This window comes from Spermophilus citellus (assembly GCF_964194105.1).
Source record: "Spermophilus citellus genome assembly, chromosome: 2".
Classification (NCBI taxonomy): domain Eukaryota; kingdom Metazoa; phylum Chordata; class Mammalia; order Rodentia; family Sciuridae; genus Spermophilus; species Spermophilus citellus.
Genome location: NC_138183.1, coordinates 69,508,503 through 69,531,501, shown reverse-complemented (window position 1 = coordinate 69,531,501; position 22,999 = coordinate 69,508,503).

The window sequence follows — 22,999 nt, the reverse complement described above, 5'->3', positions numbered from 1 at the left end:
TGTTTCAATGGGCATGGAGAATTTTGCTATAGTTCTATGTTTATCCAACAAACACATCCTGAATATTTACCATGTACCAGATTCTGTGCCAGGCATCTGGGATATAAAGATTAACAAGACCAGATTGCTTCTACAGTGGGACTCATAGTATAGTGATAAAGATAAATATTTAAATTCTGGAACAAAATTGGGCAAGCACTTATATGGATATGTGCAGAGAATGCTATGAGAGGTAGAAAAAGGCTTTCTTTATTTTTGGAAGGAAACATTTTGCATTAGATTTTTTTTGGTACTAGGGATTTAACTCAGGGGTGCTTAACCATTGAGCAATATCCCACCCCCCCCCTTTTTTTTGATTGATTGTTCAAAACATTACAGAGCTCATGATATATCATCTTTCATACATTAGACTCAATTGGGTTTTGAACTCCCATTTTTACCCCAAATACAGATTGCAGAATCACATCTGTTACATATTCGCATTTTTACATAATGCCATATTAGTGACTGTTGTATTCTGCTACCTTTCCTATCCCCTACTATCCCCCCTCCCCTCCCCTCCCCTCCTATCTTCCCTCTCTACCTCCTCTGCTGTTGTTCAATACTCTCCCCCTTTTTCTCCCCTCCCCCTTGCCCCTCATTACCTCTTATAATTTTGTGTATCATTGAAGGTCTCCTACCATTTCCATATGCTTTCCCTTCTCTCTCCCTTTCTCTCCCCCCATTCGTCTTTGTTTACTATTAATCTTTTCCTCATGCTTTTCCTTCCTGTTCTGTTCTTAGTTGCTCTCTTTATATCAAAGAAGACATTTGGCATTTGTTTTTTAGGGCTTGGCTAGCTTCACTTAGCATAATCTGCTCTAATGCCATCCATTTCCCTGCAAATTCTATGATTTTGTCATTTCTTAGTGCTGCATAATACTCCATTGTGTATAGATGCCACATTTTTTTTTATCCATTCATCTATTGAAGGGCATCTAGGTTGGTTCCACAGTCTAGCTATTGTGAATTGTGCCGCTATAATCATTGATGTGGCCGTATCCCTATAGTGCGCTCTTTTAAGGTCCTCAGGGAATAGTCCGAGAAGGGCGATAGCTGGGTCAAATGATGGATCCATTCCCAGCTTTCCCAGGAATCTCCATACTGCTTTCCAAATTGGCCTCACCAATTTGCAGTCCTACCAGCAGTGTACAAGTGTACCCTTTTCCCCACATCCCCGCCAACACTTATTGTTGTTTGACTTCATAATGGCTGCCAATCTTACTGGAGTGAGATGGTATCTTAGGGTGGTTTTGATTTGCATTTCTCTGATTGCTAGAGATGGTGAGCATTTTTTCATGTACTTGTTGATTGATTGTATGTCCTCCTCTGAGAAGTGTCTGTTCAGGTCCTTGGCCCATTTGTTGATTGGGTTGTTTGTTATCTTATTGTTTAATTTTTTGAGTTCTTTGTACATTCTGGATATTAGGGCTCTATCTGAGGTGTGAGGGGTAAAAATTTGTTCCCAGGATGTAGGCTCTCTATTTACCTCTTTTATTGTTTCTCTTGCTGAGAAAAACTTTTTAGTTTAAGTAAGTCCCATTTGTTTATTCTTGTTATTAACTCTTGGGCTATGGGCGTCCTATTAAGGAATTTGGAGCCCGACCCCACTATATGTAGATCAGAGCCAACTTTTTCTTCTATCAGACGCAACGTCTCTGATTTGATATCTAGCTCCTTTATCCATTTTGAGTTAACTTTTGTAGATGGCGAGAGAAAGGGATTCAGTTTCATTTTGTTGCATATGGATTTCCAATTTTCCCAGCACCATTTGTTGAAGATGCTATCCTTCCTCCATTGCATGCTTTTAGCCCCTTTATCAAACATAAGATAGTTGTAACTTTGTGGATTAGTCTCTGTGTCCTCTATTCTGTACCATTGGTCCACCTGCCTGTTTTGGTACCAGTACCATGCTGTTTTTGTTACAATTGCTTTGTAGTACAGTTTGAACTCTGGTATCGCTATACCTCCAGATTCATTCTTCCTGCTTAGAATTGCTTTTGCTATTCTGGGTCTTTTATTTTTCCATATGAATTTCATGATTGCTTTATCTATTTCTACAAGAAATGCCGTTGAGATTTTGATTGGCATCGCATTAAACCTGTAGAGAACTTTGGGTAATATCGCCATTTTGATGATGTTAGTTCTGCCTATCCATGAACAGGGTACATTTTTCCATCTTCTGAGATCTTCTTCTATCTCTCTCTTTAGGTTTCTGTAGTTTTCATTGTATAGATCTTTCACCTCTTTTGTTAGGTTGATTCCCAAGTATCTTATTTTCTTTGAGGATATTGTGAATGGAGTGGTTTTCCTTATTTCCATTTCAGAGGTTTTGTTGCTGATATACAGGAAAGCCTTTGATTTATGCGTGTTGATTTTATAACCTGCTACTTTGCTGAATTCATTTATTAACTCTAGCAGCTTCTTTGTAGACCCTTTTGGGTCTGTTAAGTATATTATCATGTCATCCGCAAATAGTGATAATTTAATTTCTTCTTTTCCTATTTTTATGCCTTTAATTTCTTTTGTCTAATTGCTCTGGCTAGTACTTCGAGAACTAAATTGAATAGAAGTGGTGATAGAGGGCATCCCTGTCTTGTTCCAGATTATAGAGGGAATGCCTTCAGTTTTTCTCCGTTTAGGATGATGCTAGCCTGAGGTTTAGCATATATAGCTTTTACAATGTTGAGGTAAGTTCCTGTTATCCTTAGTTTTTCTAGTGTTTTGAACATAAAGGGATGCTGTACTTTGTCGAATGCTTTTTCTGCATCTATTGAGATGGTCATATGGTTCTTGTCTTTAAGTCTATTGATGTGGTGAATAGCATTTATTGATTTCTGTATATTGAACCAGCCTTGCATCCCAGGGATGAATCCTACTTGATCATGGTGCACAAGTTTTTTGATATGTTTTTGTATTCGATTCGCCAGAATTTTATTGAGAATTTTTGCATCCAAGTTCATTAGAGATATTGGTCTGTAGTTTTCTTTCTTTGAAGTGTCTTTGTCTGGTTTTGGGATCAGGGTGATGTTGGCCTCATAGAATGAATCTGGAAGAGCTCCTTCTTTTTCTATTTCCTGAAATAACTTGAAAAGTATTGGTATTAATTCTTCTTTGAAGGTTTTGTAAAACTCCGCTGTATACCCATCCAGTCCAGGGCTTTTCTTGGTTGGTAGTCTTTTGATGGCTTCTTCTATTTCTTCCTTTGTTATTGGTCTGTTTAAATTGTGTGTGTCTTCCTGTCTCAATCTGGGCAGATCATATGCCTTAAGAAATTTATCGATATCTTCACTATCTTCTATTTTATTGGAATATAGGGTTTCAAAATACTTTCTAATTATCTTCTGTATTTCTGTAGTGTCTGTTGTGATATTGCCTGTTTTATCCCGTATGTTGGTAATTTGAGTTCTCTCTCTTCTTCTCTTCGTTAGCATGGCTAAGGGCCTGTCTATCTTATTTATTTTTTCAAAGAACCAACTTTTAGTTTTATCAATTTTTTCATTGGTTTTTTTTGTTTCAATTTTGTTGATTTCTGCTCTAATTTTAATTATTTCTTGTCTTCTACTATATTTGCTGTTTTTTTGCTCTTCCTTTTCTAGGTTTTTGAGGTGTAGTGTGAGTTCATTTATTTGTTGGTTATTTCTTTTTTTGAGGAAAGAACTCCAAGAAACGAATTTTTCTCTTAAAACTGCTTTCATTGTGTCCCATAGATTCCGGTATGTTGTGTCTGTATTATCATTTGTCTCTAAGGATTTTTTCATCTCCTCCTTTATGTCTTCTGTAACCCATTCATCATTCAGTAACATATTGTTCATTTTCCATGTGATGTAGGATTTTCCCGTCCTTCTTTTATCATTGATTTCCAATTTCATTCCATTGTGATCAGATATGGTGCATGGTATTATCTCCACGCCTTTATACTTACTAAGCGTTGCCTTATGGCATAATATATGGTCTATGTTTGAGTAGGATCCATGTGCTGCTGAGAAGAACATGTATCCACTTGATGATGGTTGATATATTCTATATATGTCGGTTAAGTCTAGGTTATTGATTGTGCTGTTGAGTTCTATAGTTTCTTTATTCAGTTTTTGTCTAGAGGATCTGTCTAATGGCGAGAGCGGTGTGTTGAAGTCACCCATAATTATTGTGTTGTGGTCTATTTGACTCTTGAACTTGAGGAGAGTTTGTTTTATGAACGTTGCAGCTCCATTGTTTGGTGCATACAAATTGATAATTGTTATGTCTTGTTGGTGGATGGTTCCTTTTAACAGGATATGGTGTCCTTCTTTATCCTTCTTGATTAACTTAGGTTTAAAGTTGATTTTATTTGATATGAGTATGGCCACTCCTGCTTGCTTCCGAGGGCCATGTGAGTGGTATGATTTTTCCCAACCTTTTACCTTCAGCCTATGTATGTCTTTTCCTATCATATGAGTCTCTTGAAGGCAGCATATTGTTGGATTTGTTTTTTTGATCCAGGTTACTAGCCTATGTCTCTTGATTGGTGAGTTTAGGCCATTAACATTTAAGGTTACAATTGAGATATGATTTGTACTTCCAGTCATGCTTCTTTATTTATTTATTTTAGTTTGGCTGGTTTTACTTTTTGGTTATTTTCCTCCCCCTTTATTGAGACACCTCCTGCTGTTAGTTTTGGGCACTATTTTTCAATTCCTCTTCTTGTAGTATTTTGCTCAAAATGCTTTGCAGTGCTGGTTTTCTTGCTGCAAATTCTTTTAGCTTTTGTTTATCGTGAAAGATTTTAATTTCATTGTCAAATCTGAAGCTTAATTTTGCTGGATACAGTATTCTTGGTTGGAATCCATTATTTTTCAGCATTTGAAATACATTGTTCCAGGATCTTCTCATTTTCAACGTCTGTGATAAGAAATCTGTCGTTAACCTAATTGGTTTACCCCTGAATGTAATCTGCCTCTTTTCTCTCGTAGCTTTTAATATTCTCTCCTTGTTCTGTACGTTGGCTATCTTCATAATTATATGTCTTGGAGTTGGTCTATTATGGTTTTGAATGTTTGGGGTCCTGTAGGCTTCCAGGTTTTGGCAATCCATTTCATCTTTCATCTCTGGGAAGTTTTCTAGAATTATTTCATTTAATATGCTGTCCATTCCTTTGGTTTGAGTCTCTGTGCCTTCTTCTATCCCGATGACCCTCAAATTTGGTTTTTTGATGACATCCCATATCTCTTTAATAGATTGCTCATGGGATTTAAGCATCTTTTCTGTGTTGACTCTATTCTTTTCAAGTTGATAAACCTTATCTTCATTATCTGATGTTCTGACTTCTACTTGATCAAGTCTGTTTGTAATATTCTTGTTTGAGTTTTTAATTTGGTTTATATTTTCCTGCAATTCTAGGATTATTGTTTGATTTTTTTTAAGATCTCTATCTCCTGGTAGAGCTCGTTCTTTGCCATTTGAATTTGTTTGTTTAATTCGTTTTCAAAATATACTTTTATTGCTTGGACTTGCTGTCTCATGTCGTCCCTAATATTCCTTTCCATTTGAGTTAGGTAGGCCTTGAGTTCATTCCCTATCCCTGCTTCTGATGTTTCTATGTCCTCCTGTAGAATTAAGTTGTCCTGTAATGTTTATACTCCTTTTTTCCCTTGTTTTCTCATGTTGTCCACGTTACTTTCCAGCTCTATTTGATTGCCGTGCTTCTGCTCTCTTCTATAGATTTGTTTTGGTTCTGTATTACTCTGTTGTTTCTTCTTTGTGTTGTTAAACTGTGCCTGCTAACATGGATTCTGCTGGGAAGGAATTCCGATGGCTGAGCTCCAGTGACGTCACTACTCTGCTATGACGGGCCCCAGGCTCCTTGATGGGGTGTCCTAATGGGGCTGTGTGACTGGACGGTCTCTGTTTGGTTTCAGCTCCCCGTCGAGGCAGGCGGGCAGTCTCCAGCCGCCCAGTATCTCAGGCAGCGGGCGGGTGATAGGTCACGGCGGGGAAGTGGACTCCTGCCGCCCAGTCGCGCAGGCAGCGGGCCGGCTGTCGCCGGTGGGCGGGCGATCTCTAGGCACCCCGTCCTGCGGTCGGTAGCCGGCGGGCGGGCGTTCTCCTACCGCCCAGTTACGCGGGCAGTGGGTGAACTGTCGCCGGCAGGCCTGCGGTTTCCAGCCGCCCAGTCGCGAGGGCCTGGCCGCTAGTCCCCTAGTTTCTCCTGCTAGTCTTGGTTTCTCCTGCTAGACCAGATTTCCCCTGAGTGATGGCTCTCGGCAGTTCAAACTGTACTCTGGGCCTGCCATTTGTTGGGTGTGGAGGGTGTCTATTGGGGACCCCGGCACTCTATTGTTCTGTTCCCGTTGTAGGGGATAGAACTGTACCGCTTCCTTCCCCCTCTGAAATCCCGCACTCAGCCCGGGGGTCAGTGCAGGCTCATCCAGCAGGATTCCACAGAATTGCAGCCACTTTTCTCCCTGCTTGCTAATTAATCACTTCTCTGCGGCGCCCCACCTTCTGTAGCCGTGGGGAAGGCCGGGCGAATCAGTCAGCCCGGATCCCCGGGGTCGCACAATTGGCTATTGGGATCCCTGGCACTCTATCATTTTGATTTTTTCTGCTTGCCCCTCCCCCAGCGCTGGCTAGACAGGTTTCGTTTTGGCTGCTGATGGGAGGGGGAGTTGAAGGTCAGGTGTCTCTAGTTTTCCCCTAGTCTTTATGCGGGCTCACTCTGATACTCCCTCCCCTGGAAAGCCTAGGAGAGGTTTTATGCGGATTCCCCGATGTATGGGGGATGGGCTGAGTGACACAGACCTGTTTTATTGTTGCAGTCTGTCGGAGAGTGGCGGTGGATACTTCAGCTCTCCAAGATGGTGGCCGCTGATTGCCTTGGTGGAGTTTCCGTTGTGGGGGACGGGACTGTATCGCTTCCTTCCCCGTCTGAAATCCCGTACTCAGCCCGGGGGTCAGTGCGGGCTTGGCAGGTGGGGTTCCACCGAATGGCAGCCACTTTCCTCCCTGCTTGCTAATTAATCACTTCTCTGCGGCTTCCTGCCTTCTGTAGCCATGGGGCAGGCCAGGCGAATTAGTCAGCCTGGATCCCCGGGGTCGCACAATTGCCTATACCCCTTTTTTATATTTTATTTAGAGACAACTTATTTTGCTAAATTGCTTAGGCCTTGCTAAATTGCTGAGGCTGGCACAAAGGAAACAGAGCATGCCTTGGGTGGAAGATGATAATTCCAGTTTGGATTATCTGGATTATCCTGTTTGGTGTTTTGAGATGAAGCTCTAACATTCTAATTGAGATACCCAATAAGTTAATAACTTCAAGGAGAATTTAAGATTTTAGGTCAGGTGCACTGGTGCATGCCTGTAACCCCAGCTGCTTGGGAGGCTGAGGCAGGAAGATTGTGAGTTCAAGGCCAGCCTCAGCAATTTAGTGAGACTCTGTCTCATAATACAAAGGGGTGGAGATGTGGCTCAGTAGTGGAGTGCCTCTGGGTTCAATCCCCAGTACCGAGGATGTGGGTGTATGGTTCACCTAGTGTTATTTACCACCTTAGCAACCGTCACCTATGGTTTTTAGCTAGACATGTGTGTCTGGGAGCTTGCAGGAAATTTTGGGTTGGAAATACATAATGTAACCATTCAAGGAGAGGACTATTCACCAAAAGTTTCTTTTTTTAAGATATCAATACATATGATAGCAATATTAAATTAACTCACAAAGTAATATTAGAACAATTTCAGATGTCTTACTCAAGGACTGTAGCCCAAGGTAGTATCTTAAAATCAATGAGATAGGGAGGGTGAAAGCAGATGAGGGGTGAAAGAACAACATAAAATGAAGAGAGTATCTCTCACATTGCAGTTTTATTTGGCCAGTTGAAGATTAAAAATAGTTTCGATCCCTGGTACTGTTGAATCAGGTTCTTTTATTTGGTGGTAGCCATAAAGAGATGTGTATCTTAGCCTCATCCCCCCCCCCAATAAAGAATCACGCTAAAGCAATTTGGAAAGGAAAGAAGGTGGTATGTTAAACTCATTTGTTTTCATTATGATTAAGGTACACCAGAAGATTCTCCTCTTCATGGCTTGTTGAATCAATTAACTTGGAACCTAAAATGGAGCCTAATTATGTTTCTCAGAGGAGGAATGAAAATATCCTGTTACTTCAAAAGAAAGCTTTGATATCTCCAGGTAGTTACTTGCATATCTAAGGTTTATTAAAGAGCTAGAGAAAAAGAACCCATTACACTTCAAAATTTTCTCTTATGCTGACCATGATTGGAATGAAGTCATTGGAACTGCCAGGAAAGTTTTTGGCTACTTGTTCCCCTCTTGGTGACTTGCAGTGTCTTGCAGGCACATGGCAGGAATTCAGAAATGCTTCAAATGATTTCAAATCCCTGGTTAAAGGAGTTGACATACAGATGTGGAAGGATGAGTCACTTTCTCTGCAGGTACAGGTTGAGCTCACTGACTCTGAAGGTCCTGGCTTTCCTGGGCTTGTAGTATTCTGTCTCTCCTGTGATTTTATGTCCCAAGCAGATGGAAGGGCATGCACCCAAAGGGATGTGACTTAGTCTTCTTGAGTTTCTACAATAAAATATTATAGACTGGTGAGTAAAACATAAGGCATTTGTTATCACCCTTTCAGAGCCTGAAAGTCTGAGATCAAGGTTCCAGCATGGCTGGGTTCTGGTGAGGGCTCTCTTCCAGCTTGTAGGCAGTCAGCTTCTAGTGTCTTTCACGGAGGAGAGAGCTGTCTGTCTCTCTTCTTCATCTACTTAGAATACCGTATTATGATGAGTGCCCCACCCTTAAAGCCCCACCCTCAAAGCCTCATCTAACCCTGAATAATATTGGTCTTGACAATGATATGATCCTAAAAGCACAGGCAATGAAACAAAAACTAGGCAAATTGAATTATACTAAACTGAAGACTTGCTACATAGCAAAGAAAACAATCCAGAGAATTAAGAGATCATCAGTGAAATGGGAAAAAATGTTTGCAACCATGTATCTGATAAAAGGTTAATATTTAAAATATATGTGGCACTCAAACTAATCAAAATCATGAAAACAACCCAATTATAAAGTGGGACATGGAAGTAAATAGGAATTTTTCACAAGAAGACAGGCAAATGACCATGAGTAAGTGAAAATATGCTCAATATGTCATATACGATAATTATGTGCAACTTTTATTTGTTGATTTAAGAAAAATACAAATAAATAATTTGGAAAGAATATGGTATGGAATGAACCTTCCAAAGTCAAGCACTCCAGCTGCTCTGAAATTCATGAAAGGGCAACCAACCTGCTATACACTGAATTGTTACCTCCTAAAATTCATATGTTGAAACACCAATGCCCAAAGTCATGGAGTTTTTCTCCTAGTAATTTTACAGTTTCTGTTTTAAGACTTGAATCAATTTTGATTTGATTTCTGCATATGGTGTGAGATAGAGGTCTAATTTCATTCTCTCATTGTTTATTGAAGAAATTGTCCTTTGTTCACTGTGATTTCTTGGCATCTTTTTTGAAAGTTCAATGACTGTTAACTGCATGGATTTTTTGGAATCCTGTTCCATTGATCTGTGTACCTGCTTTTATGCCAGTACCCTGCAGTTTGATTACTATAACTTTGCAGTGTATTTTGAAGTCAGGTGCTGTAATGCCTCTAGCTCTGTTCTGGTTATTTGGGGTCTTTTGTGATTCCATACACATTTCAGAATTGTTTTTTTTCTATTTCTTTACAAATTATCTTTGGAATTTTGAGAGGGATTGTATTGAGTCTGAAGATCACTTCAGGTAGTATCAATGTTAACTCTTCCAATCTATGCACACAAAATATCTTACATTTATTTCTCTCTTCTTCAACTTATTTAATCAGTATTTTATAGTTTTCAATGTATATCAGTTTGACCTCCTCAGTTAAATTTATTAATAAGTATTTTATTCTGTAGCTATTGCAAATGTGCTTGTTTCTTGATTTTTTTAAGATAGTCTGTTGGTAGAGTACAGAAAAATGGCTGATTTTTGTATGATTTTTGTATCTTGCCACTTTACTGAATTTATTCATTATAATGGTTTTTTTGGTGGAGTCTTTAGGGTTGTCTGTATATAGATTGTGTTGTTACAGCGACACTCTCTTTTAGCAGCCTAAGTCAGATCTCATTACATCTCTGCTCAGAGCACTTCAGTGGCTTCCATCCCGACCAAGGGAGAAACCAGTGACTGACCTGTCTTACAAGGCCCTTCATGAAGGCCCCCAAAACTCCTCTGGTTCACCATGCTGCATCCAGCTGGCTTCCTTCCTGTCCTCTGAACCCAGGGCAGACTCCTACCAGGGCCCTGCAATGGCCATCACTTCTGCTTGGATTTCTTCCTCCAGATGCCCACCAGTCTTATTCCTTCCATCACCAAGTCTTTGATCAGATATCATTTTCACAGCTAAGTGTGCCCTGAAAACCCCATTTAAAACTGCCACCCCTCCTCAAAGATCTTCTGAAACTGCTTACCTTGCTTTATTTTTTCTCCACAGCACTTTCTAAAAATGTTATTAAGTAAATCTTTATTAATTCATTTTCTTAACGTCTGCCTATGCCCTTTAGAAGATAAACTCCTCCAGGGTAAGAATTGTAGTCTATGTAGTTAGGTGTTGTTTCCCCAAGGCCTATACTCCAGGAAGGTCCTGGCACATAATAGGTACTTAATAAATATCTGTTGATGGAAAGAATTTTCTTCCTGAGGCAAAGTGAGGTGCCCCCAGAGCTAGACCAAGAATTGTCCAAGTGAATCCTTTCACTCCTAGATTTTCTTTTCCTTTACCCTTTTTGCATTTCTTTTCCTTCCCTCCTCTCTACCCTCCTCAGCACTGCGATTAAACTCAGGGGCACTCTACCACTGAGCTGCATCCCCAGCCCTTGATATTGTTTTTTTATTTTGAGACAGGGTCTCACTAAGTTGCCAAGGCTAACCTCAATCTTGCCATCCTCCTGCCTTAGCATCCCTAATAGCTGGGATCACAGCTGTAGGCCCCTGTGCCTGGTTACTTTGTGCTTTCTTAATCTGGGTTATTCTCCACTTGGAAGTAACTCAACTAAAGTTACCCTTAGATACACATAATGTTTGTTCTAGAAATTTCAGGTCCCCAAGGGAATTACATGCTTCCAAACATCTGCCCATTGGCCTGTCTGATGCCCTGATGGTCATCCTAGCATACTTATTATCCAATTGACACTGCCATTTTAGCCTGTTTATTACCAGTGGCAAGCATAAGAAGGAGTGTTTGTTCAGCCTTCACCATGTGCCCACAAGGGACTAAGCATTTGCTATAATTTGGATCTGAAATGTCATCATGTTTTAAAGTCCCATTTTTAAAGACCTGATCCCCACCCCCATCCTGCTGTGGTTCCATTGGGAGGTGGTAGAACCTTCAAGAACTGGGGCCTACTATGAGGAAGCTAGATCATCAAGGGCATGCCCTTGAAAGGGATATTGAAACCTTGGACCCTTCTTATCTCTCTCTTTCTGCTTCCCAACAGCCATAAGATGAGCAGCTTCCTCCACCACACACTCCCACCATGATAGCTGCCTTCTTCATAGGCCTGAAAACAATGGTCCAACCCACTGTGGACTGAAACTTCTAAAACAGTGAGCCAAATAAACCTTTTTTTCTTTTTAAGTTTATTATTTCAGGTATTTTGTTGTAGTAGTACACATTTCTGCTTTTTGATAACCTCACATGAATAGGGACAATTATTAGCCAATTTTATAGTTGAGAGAATGTGAGTTAGGGGTAGAATGTGACTTGTTTGAAAGAAGAATATCCCAGGGAAAAGAAAGACACATTTGAAGATAGAAAAGGAAGTGAGGGTACTAAGAGATATCCAGAATGGTAGGAGGGAAGAGTGTATGGGAAAATGAAATCCAGTAGAGAATGCTAGAATTGTATTTGTCAGTACTTAAACCCTTCAGCTTAGAAATTCCTATGTATCTATTTTGGCTTATTATTTTTTTAATCTTTAGATTCTAATGCCCATGGTATTGCTCCACTTTAAAAGGAGTTTGACAGTTATTTTCACATGCATGTTTTTCCTGAGCATTTCTAAATGCAGGCTTTCTTAATTTGAATCAATATGATTTCTGTTGCAATATGCTCATTATTTTTGTTTTTTGCTGATTTTCAGACACACTTATTTTATAAAAATGCTACTTAATTCACAGTTATTTTTCTGATTGATTCAGTTTCAAAGGTGTAACATGGAAGACCTTTACATGACAACCTATGTATTAGGATTATTACTTCTTATTACTTATTACTACTTATTATATACTGCCTTTAGAGATGGATAGATTTGCAGAGGGTGGCTGCCTTGCTATCCTGGTGTGTTAGAGGCAGTATATATCTATATCTATATCTCTATATCTACCTATCTAGATAGAGAGATACAGATAGAGAGATGGAGAGAGGGAGAGAGGGAGATCTCCTGTGAGACTTTGACTTACCACTGCTATGGAAGTCAAGAAGTCTCATGATTCTCCATCTATGAGCTGAGCACCAGTAAAGTGGGTTGTGTAATTCATTCTTAATCTGGGGACTGATGGCATAAGTCCCATTCTGAATCAAAAGACCTGAATACCAGGTGCACAGATTCCAAGAGCAGGAACACTTTTGTATTTAGGTCTATTATCCAAAGACTAGCCTAGTTGGATGATGTCCACCCACATTAGGGAGGGCATTTTCTGCACTTGGTCTACCATTTGGAATGATAATCTCTTAGAAATGCCCCCATGGACATGCCCAGAAATAATGCTCTACCAGTTATTGGTAAAAACCCTTTGCCCCATCAAATTAACACAAAAAAATTAATCATTGCACCTGAGTCTCTGAGTAACCACTAAACTGAGTTTCCTATTGAGTCATAAAGGACAGGAGTGTGATTACAAATTGACGTTGTTTAAAGCTTCTGAGACTTGGGGATTATTTTGTGAGCTTCTCCTGATTAGAGACCAGGAGACTAGTTAGACATTTCTGAAACATTCCCAGGACCGGCATCTTTGTTGTACCTCTTGCTCTTCAGTGATCCTCTGCTCCCTAGGATCCCTACTTCAGCATCCACTGAAACAGAGCAGTCTCAAACTGTGTCCTCCAGTGTTCTACTCCACTAGTGTCCCATGTGGTGGTGATACATATTCCAAAATTCTGTAGTCAGATAAATATAAAAATGCTGGGCTATTCAGTAAAACAATTTCCCTTCCTGCCAGACTTCTCAGAGCTTCTACATGCTAATGGCACTATAACACAAAAGGATGAAGGTATAATATAAATCATTCTAAATCCCTTTTGGCAGAATGAAATGGATCCAAGAGAAACCAGTTCCCCGTTGCATTGGGCCATGACACTTAACACACCAAGTTTCCACACCCAGCTAACCCAGGGACAGCAACTTCCCATTCAGTATGTAATGGAGTACAATAACTTGTTAGAAAAGCACATTAATGTGGAACTTGCAGATATTTACCTGATAATGAGGGAACCAAACACTAGCTCAGTGATGAGGAGTTTTCCTATGTGCCTGTCCCAAAGCTGGCACATGAATGAGGGATGTATCCCAGAGCTTGAACTTGTGAGGCCTCTTTGCAGCTCTTACTATGATTTTGGATGGATTCCACCTTCAGTTTTCCCAGATATGTTTCCATCTCTGCAGTGGTTGCAATCTCAACCCTAGAGCTCTTGGCGTTTTTCAGACACTAAGAAACGGGTCCCTGCTTTTTATTAGCCATAGCTCTTGGAAAGACTTAAAGTGCTCTTTTAACATCCAAGACCACATCAACCTTTATGAGAATAAGAAAGTTTGCCAAAGTGAAGAATCAGCATGAGGCTTCAAGTGGCCTAATAAAAAAAAAAAATTTAAAGTAAAAATAAAAAGGGACTTGATAGGTGCTTGTACTTAGTAACCTGGAATAGAACCCAGCTCTTCTGGCATAATTGAATACCTGTGCTGCATTCCAAAAATGGGCCCCAATTCTTCACCACTCCTCAGATTCTTCCCCTTTCCATGTAAATTCATAGAACCGTTCCCCTCTGGGTATGTAGTTCTGAATTATCCTTTCTTCCTGACCTTAGGCATGTGGCTTGCTTTGAGCCAGTGGTGTACCAGTTTTCTGGGAAAATAAAGTTCTTATATTTTATATCAATCTACCAGAAATTTAAAAGCCAACTCACAAAGTTCCTGAATATTTAACAACTGGTGCTTGCAAGTTGGAGGAGCCTGCTCCAGCAAACTGCTACTTTGGGCCAATAAGATGTTAGCAAATATAAAACAAAGAGAGGTTTAAAAGGCACTTAGGAGAGTGGACTTGCTTATTCTTGCTCCTTAACCATTGCCATGAGAATTGCCTGGATAAGCCTCCTGAAAGATGAGAAACTGATGGAGCAGAGAGTCCCAGTTGCCCCAGGCAAGGGTCATCTAGCTAATAACCTCTAACTGACCTCAGACACGTAAGTAATAAACTTGCGGTTATATGTCAGGGTCTATGCAGTTGTTTGTTACACAGCAGCATGGCAGTGCTAGGCAATTGGTACAGCACTTTAGAGCAGTGACTCCTTATGATATGGTTTCCATACCTGTTCTTTTCTTTTGACTCCACCTTATTCAGAAGGGGTGTCTGACATGCATCAAAGAAAAATACCCTATGCTGCATCCCCCTATCTTACTAGAGTGGAACCTTTGGACGGAGCAGCAAAGCTTTTTCTCCCTTAGAAAGCCTTTTGAAAAATCTCCTCTGCAGTAGCACTTGGGGTGATGAGGGTTGGGGTTTGCCTTGGGTGTGTTTTTTGCTTTGGAGGAACTCCCATAAAGGTCCTCAGGGAAAAGAGAGGAGTAATAAACTATTTCAAGCTTTCTACTCTCAAGTTCATAAGATTGTATTTCTTGAAGCATAGCCTGCAGACATTCCAGGCAGAGGGAACAGCAAGTGCAAGCTCCTTCAGGAAGGTGTGAACTCTGGCCTAGGCTCCACATCAGCAAACATCAGCAGATTCTTATGGTACCTACGGGCAACCTAGGGAAGATAGAAGCAAGAGCCACATCCTGAGTCTTCACTTAGGACTGCTGAGTCGGGTGATGCGTGGCTGCAGCAGATGTGGTCGGTATCTGGCCTGTAGCCCTCACACCTTAGGGTGCACTTCAGTGTGCTCTGCTCAGTGTATAAATACCCAGGTTCCCTTTCATGTTGGTGAAATCAATCATAGGTGTCTGTTTTGCATAATTTCCAAGTTTCTCTGTGGGATTAAACTTCAGTCACCCACAGTAGTAGGTGGCTTGCTAATGTACCCTTTATTGATTGCCCTCCTTTCCCTTTATTCTACACTCCTACACATGCTTCCACAACTCCCCTCCCCAAATAAATAAATAGGATTCAAATCCTTATTTCAGTATCTGCTTCTTGGGGAATTCAAACTAAGACTGTCATAATAAAAGCAAGCTCAGCTTCTGACAATTGCCCAATCATTTTACAAACAGGCACAAGAGAGGCATGTAAAAAGTTCTGTAGTTCTACCCATCCCCTCTAGCTAACGCCTTGAATGGAATACCTAGTCTGTGGCAGATACAAAAATACTCTGATAATGGGACCAGGCAGTCTCATGGTTAGTTAGGCCACAGGGTATCCATGAAGTGGGGGATCCAGTCAACCAGGTTAGAAATTTGAGCACCGCACTGCTGGAGTTACAGTGCAACTCTTTATACTTTGCTCATCTTAAGGCAACAAAACTTTTATAAAATTTCCAGCCATTCACCTATATTAAAATCCTCTTATTTTCACCAATAATACTGATCAAATATCTCTCTTCTGATAATTAACCTGGCTTTTGAATAATAACATTTTAAGTGCTAAGTAGCTAATATTTGATTAGGATGTTTTATATTTAGTTAACCATCCCTGGTGCGTTGACATCTGATATAGGTACTTTAAGTGCTAACTGCACCTAGGATGTAGACTTCAGTTAACTTTTGTACACACATGCACATTCTCTCTCATGCACATACACATAAATACATGCACAAATATTTTGTACTCAACTGTCTTCCACCCCAGGATAGGAGTAGAAATATCTTGCATGTTCAAAGAATAGAATAATGGAAGAGAGAGTGGCCAATGTGTGGTGTGCAGTGTGAGGGAGGCTCTGGAGGAGGGGGAAGATCACACAGGCTCTTTGCAAGGGAAGCTGGGAGTTTAGGTTTGGTTCAGTGTGTCATGACCAGCTATTTTAAGCAAAAAGGGGTGTGGCTTGATTTGTGTTTATAAAAGATTAGTCAGGGTGCTGAGGAAAGAATGGATTTTAGAGATAGACCTGAGAAAGAATGAAGAGAGGGAAGCTTATTTAGAGGTGAGACTTGGGGAATAGCAGGGAGATAGAGAGAATGGGGGCAGGTTGGGGACACACTGTGCAATTAGTAAAAACACTAATTGCTGATGGATTGGTGGTGGCAGTGACCCAGAGAGTACATAGGAATGATTCTGAGGGTTTGGATCTAGCAAGTGAGTAAAAGGATTAGGTATGAAAGAAGAATAAGTTTTTATGGAAAAGTAGTGAAAAGCTATATTTTGACTGTTTAATTTATGATGACTTTTAAACATCAGTTCATTGGTTCAACATATGCCATTTGAGTGCCTACCATGTGCCAAATACTTGCAAAGACTAAGATATGCCAGTGAACAAAACAGGTAGAGATCCTTACATTGAATTTTCAGGTGGATAAAGGACCCTGGAATTCAGTGATGAGGTCAAGGCTGGAAACACACTCTCGGAAGTCATACCAAGGCAGATGGCCTAGGTATCTTCAAAGGCACTAAGCGCTAACAGAGTTGAAATCCAGGGTATGGTATGCTCTGCACACAGGCTCATTACATTTTTATAACTTTTACTCAGATTAAAAGAAACTCATGCTTTAAAGGCTGATATCTGCATGAATATAGGTTTGGCATATATAGCAGGACTGCCAGCTTTGGAAAAGTTTGTCCACACTCTCCCTTCATCTTTACCCTCATGAATTGAGTGACGTTAGGAGCATTTGTGAACTCTCTGGGCCCCAATTCTCCCATTGAACAATGAAGAAAACAGTGGTATTGACCTCATAGAGTTACTGTAAAACTTTAATGAGTTCATACATGTAAAGCACTTTGATGTGTTCTGACATATAGACTTTAGTTAATTTAGTTTTCATTATAGTAAAGATTATTGCTAATATGCAGCAATAATAGACAAGATAAATTCCAGTATCAAATGGTGGAAAGGAGGATTTCCGTTCTACTTTAGAGACTATGTACACTTTTTTTTTTTTAAAGAAGCCCATTTCACCAAAACCTTCCAGCTCTATTTGAGAAGTGTAAGAGAAAGAAAAGTTTAAAAGTGCTGCTTATGGAGACAAAGAGAGGGGAGTAGACTGGGCAGAAGGACTGCAGGCTCTGGCCCTGTTATAGTTTGGATATGAGGTGTCCCCTCCCCTAAAAGCTTCTGTGTTAATGCAGGAATGTTTAAAAGAGGTGAAGAGATGGGACTATGAGGGTTGTAACCTAATCAGTCCATCCCAGTTTGAATGACTGGATGGTAACTGTAGGCAGGTGAGGTGAAGCTGGAAGAGGTAGATCTCTGGGGGAGTGCCTTGACAGGGTTCTTCGGTCCTGTGGTCCCTTCCCCTTTTCTCCTTCTCTCTGCTTCCTGGCTGCCATGAATGAGGCAGAGCTCTGCCCTCCCCACCCCAAACCTTCTGCCATGATGTCCTGCCTCTGCCAGAGCAACGGGAATTGGCTGACCATGGACTAAATCCCTGGAACTTTGAGACAAAATGAACTTCTCCTCCTCTTAACTGTTCTTGTTGGGTATTTTTGAAACAGTGACACAAAGCTGCCTAACACAGGCCCTTTCTGGAGAAGCCCAGTTCCTGAGATTGAATTAGCCTTCTCCCCTCATTCTCTCTCGGTGCCCATGTCAACTTACTGATACTCGGAGATGCTAAACAAATACACAGTGCTGGACTTCATGCTTTTGGCCACGCACGGCATCATCTTGCCTGATTGTGTCTGAACAGAGGAAGGAGCATGTTGTATGCTTCTTGAGAGACAGAAAATTTTCTGTGGGCAGAGGTTTTGAAGAGGTATTTTTGAGGACTCTGTTAAGTGAAATCATGGATCAAGATTTTGTTGTTTGTTTTTTTTTAAAAAGGAAGTCTGGCCTCTCTGACCTTCTTTGAATTACGTTCCCTACCTCCACCCCAACATTGTGAAGGTGTAAGAGGTTGTAGAGGAGCTCTTGAGCATGGGCCCTTTTGTTCTTTAAGAAAGCATCACAGTTGTTTGCCACTTCAACCTGAGATTGTAGAATATATCCAACTCTAAAATGTCTGACGTGGCTCAGGTGGGCTGTTTGGCCCTTTTATCTTTCATCATGTTGTTCTGGGGTCACAAAGTCTTAATGCTTTTGCTTACATGGTAGCTAAATTTGAAGGTTCTTCCTGTTGAGCTTGATTTCAAGGTTACAAAATTATTTTTTCATTTTATTTGTGCCTAGAAACTCTTCTTCTCCATGTATCAGTTATTTTTGAGGATTAAATAAGTAAGTGTGTGAAACATGACATCAAATTACAAGATTTACTGTTCCAAGAGGCATATTGAACTTGTACATGTAATGTCATATTCTCTGGAAAACAAATGCCATTTCAGTAATGCTATTGTTGAAAATATTTTGAGATTCCTTAATCCTATTAATTTTTGGTCTGGCTTTATGATTTCACAGCTACTTCTATTGACAGTAGTGAACTTCTCTCTACTGAAGTGTCAGATGTGCACTTGATGCAGAGTGACTTCCAGACCAGTCTGTTTTACTGAGTATCACTGAGCAACTTCCATTGATGCCATATGAAAATGTAGAACCAGCCAGAAGAGACTTGCAAGGATCCTTGACTAACAGAAGTGGTAAATACAATGAAAGGGTTGTTATAAGCTGGTAAACATTGGGGAAATTTGTTATGTAGGGATAGATAACTGGAAGAGAATTCCTGAAAAAAACATTGCTAGAGGTGCATTTTCTGTGCTGATTTGAAAGTTCTGTGTTACTAGACTGGCGTAATTAGCTGAGCTTAAATAAATGCAAATTACTACAAGTTGGTTTGCCTCTGTCAACATCTGGTTATAATTGATTCACTGTTCGAATCTATCTGGCAGTATCATTGTGAGATACAGAAAAGCTTGCCTCTGTAAAGTATTTGGCAATATAGTAGGTGGTCGATCACATCCATCCACATGGATGTTCTGCCCCATACCAGGCATTGTTCTAGGTACTAAGGATATGACAGTGAAGAAAATACATAAACCCTGCCCTCATGGGGTATACTTCCTTTTGTAGGATGCATATAGCTTATGTTCATAAGCTATATGCATCCTACAAAATGACTATATGTATTTCAGTTGGTAATAAGCATCATGGATAAAAACAAAGCAGGACTGGAGTATAGAAATTCTGTAGCAGGGCAGAGAGAGATGGGTGGAGGGCCCTTGTCATTTCAGAATAAAGAAGTCTCCTCTGCTAAGCTGACACTTGAGCAAAGATCTGAAAAATCTGAGAAAGAGTATTTCAGAGGTGACTTGTGCAAAGGCCTGAGACAGTACTGTGCTCTGCCTGTTCCAGAAACGACACAAGAGTTGGAGAGGAGACACGGTAGCGTGCAAGGAGAGAGAGCAAGGACAAAGTTATTCAGGGTCTTGGCTTTCCCTCCGGATAAAATGGGTCCCAATGGAGACATGAAGTATAAAAGTCACATAATCTGGTTGTTGTTAGTTTTTGTTGTTTTCCCTTATTAGAATGACCTGTTAGCAGATGGTAGGGCCAGAAATAGTCTCTGGATCTGTTTAGCATCCAAGCCCATATTTTGGCATTCCATTGTGCTGTCCTGTTACTCAGTCTTTTAAGAATAAAAAGGATTATCAATCTCCAGCAGCTTACAATGGAAGAAAAAGAATCTGAACTATTAAAGATTCTCTTCCTACCTTAGTACTGTGATTTTTGTCAATCTGTGCCATTTCTCAGCCTTTATTTACCCCTTCTGTACTCTAAGTTAATCTAGTTTACAGAAAAAAAAAAACTTAGAAATAGACATTTTCCCTCAAAGAAAAAGGAGTTATCCATACAGAAGATTTGGATATTTTTTTCCTACCCTCTTTCCTTTCATGGGACACATAAGAATATCTGGATGAAGAATATCTTATTTCTCAAAGGGATAACTCTAATGATATTTGGCCCCAGTAACCTTTCTTGGCCTTGCTACTTCCACTGAGCTCATCATATGGGGACACAATTTACATAAGAAATGGATCTGTAATAAATTTTCCCATAAATTCCTTCCAGCAGCATGCAAACCTTTTTAGTTCCACGGTGTGTGTTCATATGATGATCTTCCACCTGGCTCGGGACCTTTTTATGTGGGAACATTAAACTAATTTTCTCGGAATGTGGGATGCTTTCTCAAGATGGCGCACCTGATTCTAAATTGCAGTTCACAAGGCTCTTCAGGAAGACAGATGGATCCCTGGAGGCTCTTTAGGCTTTCCATTGCCCTCAGAACTTCTTTCAGAACCTAGCTTGTCTTTGACAACCTTCTGCTTCACATTTGGTATCCCTGTGACAGCCACCAAATGATTGGGTGGGGTCAAGAAGTCAACTGACTTCCTCATATGCTTCTGCCATCACTCTATGCCTGGGCGGAGGTAGAAGCCAGCAGAGGTGCTGTGGGCCACTGTAAGGGTGTGAGAGTGACTGAGATGCTGATAGGAGTAGAAGATCAGTTAGAATTCTTCACTGGGCATGGGTTAAATGGTACATTCCATGGGTGGCTTTTGTCTGGTAGCAGCTACACTGGGTGGTATGATGATCTTGCCTCTCTTGTTTATGACATGAAAATATGCTGTTCTTCTGGAAACAAGCTGATCCTTAGCAGTGCATAGAATGGTGTTACAGTGAGATCCAACAGGGGGCTAATTCTGGGGGGGGGTGCTGTGGCTACAGATGATGTGCATTAAAGTATTTCATCTGTCAGCTACCAAATACCACTCCATACAGAAGCCAGGGATGAATCCAGGGGGAATCTTGACATGAAAGGTCTAACTTAATGAAAAGGATCTAAGAAAACTCGAAAGTATTATATTTGCAACTGGAGGAAAAGCTAAACCAGGGCCTTGTGGTGTTTGTTGCTTAAATGGTAACTCCTGCTGCGTTCTTAACTTTCAGAAACTTCAACTGAATCTAAATCTCCTCTTTATGCTTTGTGGAGTATCTCAGCTTAAAGCAAAGCCACATTATCCTGCTTGGTATAGCTGGGATGATTGCTGGGTTATGAGTGTAGTCAGAAAACTCTGGCATGAAAGATTTCAAATGAACAGATGAATAGAGCAATCAAAGGGCCATCCAATCAGATCTAAGCAGATTAGAACTTCATGCAGCCTCAGACACAAAAATAGATACAGAATGCTCTGTGACACATCAAACTCCCTCATCTGAGCTGCTTATGTTGCCCTGACCTCAATCACTGCTCTTGAGGTTGACTTCACCTCCACTTTCACAGACATCAGTCAAACAGAATCTTCATGGAACAGGATACTGACTTTTACTATGGCTGTGTTTATCTTTTATTGACTGTTTTTCATTTGAAAGTATTTCTGTGATTAAGTTTTGATCAAGTATTTGACAATTACTATTATTATCATTTCCCAGTGGCTCTTAACCTGGGAGGATTGTTTGGACACAGTTTGGGTTGTCACATTGCAGGGATTGGGGATGATACTGGCATCTGGTAAGTAGGGACCTGGGAAGCTGCTACATATCCCACAATGCATAGTATTGCCCTTCTACCACAAAGAAATATTTGGCCCATATATCAATAGTGTGGAGGTTGAGAAACCCCATATAGTCAATTCCTATAATTTTATGTTGCCTCAGCATCCATTTTGAATATAAGCTGGACTTGCTTGCACAAGAAGCAGGGTTTAGTTACCCTTTACATGGTTTCTAGTTTTGAGTGTCCTCTCAGTTCCTCAAGGTGGTTGACCCAGATTCTATCCCTATGGGCAGTTGGTGCAACCTGCTTGCCTCAGCCCATTGACTCCTACCCTCTGTGTGAACTGCATGGATATGCTGCATTGACCCGTATTCATGCACAGAGTGACTCTAGGGAACCAGAGTCTGCTGCTCGAAACCCACTAGTTAGAACTGCCTTTGGGAAACCTGCTTGGGCAATGCTCTGGACCTCAGTCAAAGCTTTGGCCCACAGATTGCTCTGTTTCTTTTGTTTTCCACCTGCAAGTTGAGTATATGTGTCCTGGATGCCACCCCAGCCCCTGGCCTCTTCCCATTGGTCTTGTAGGCTTGTTGCTTTCTCCTCTCTAGGACCTGTCAGTAATAAGCACACTGCACCTATTATTTCATGTGTGTTGCTGAGTTGCCTCCTCTGCATCTAACCTGACCTACACAACCAAGCACATCTTATTTTTCCCCCTCTTTTAGGGCATCCTAGTGAGTGATTAAGTTGGTAGGAATAAATCTGCTGTGCACTCACCCCTCCCGGTAGAATTCCTACCCTTTGATTGTGTGAAGCCTGCAAATTCCTCCAATCAGAGAGGATCACTGAATTCTCTGAGCTCTCATTGCAATTTTATTTGTATTTTTGTGAAAGGATTGATTTAATTCTCCCAGGAGTTGTAAGAGCTCTTTGTTCGTGCATTAGTGGTACTCTGTATTGGATCAGAACAGTTTCTTATACATCTACCTTCATGTCATGATTGCAGTTGGTTAAATGTTCAGCCATTGCTTATTAATCTTTTTTCCCTACAGACAAAAATCTCATATTTATCAATATATTATGCCTGTCCCCAAATGGATAGAATTAGATGAACAAATATATGTTAGGACATTTTGTAAGCATTTGTA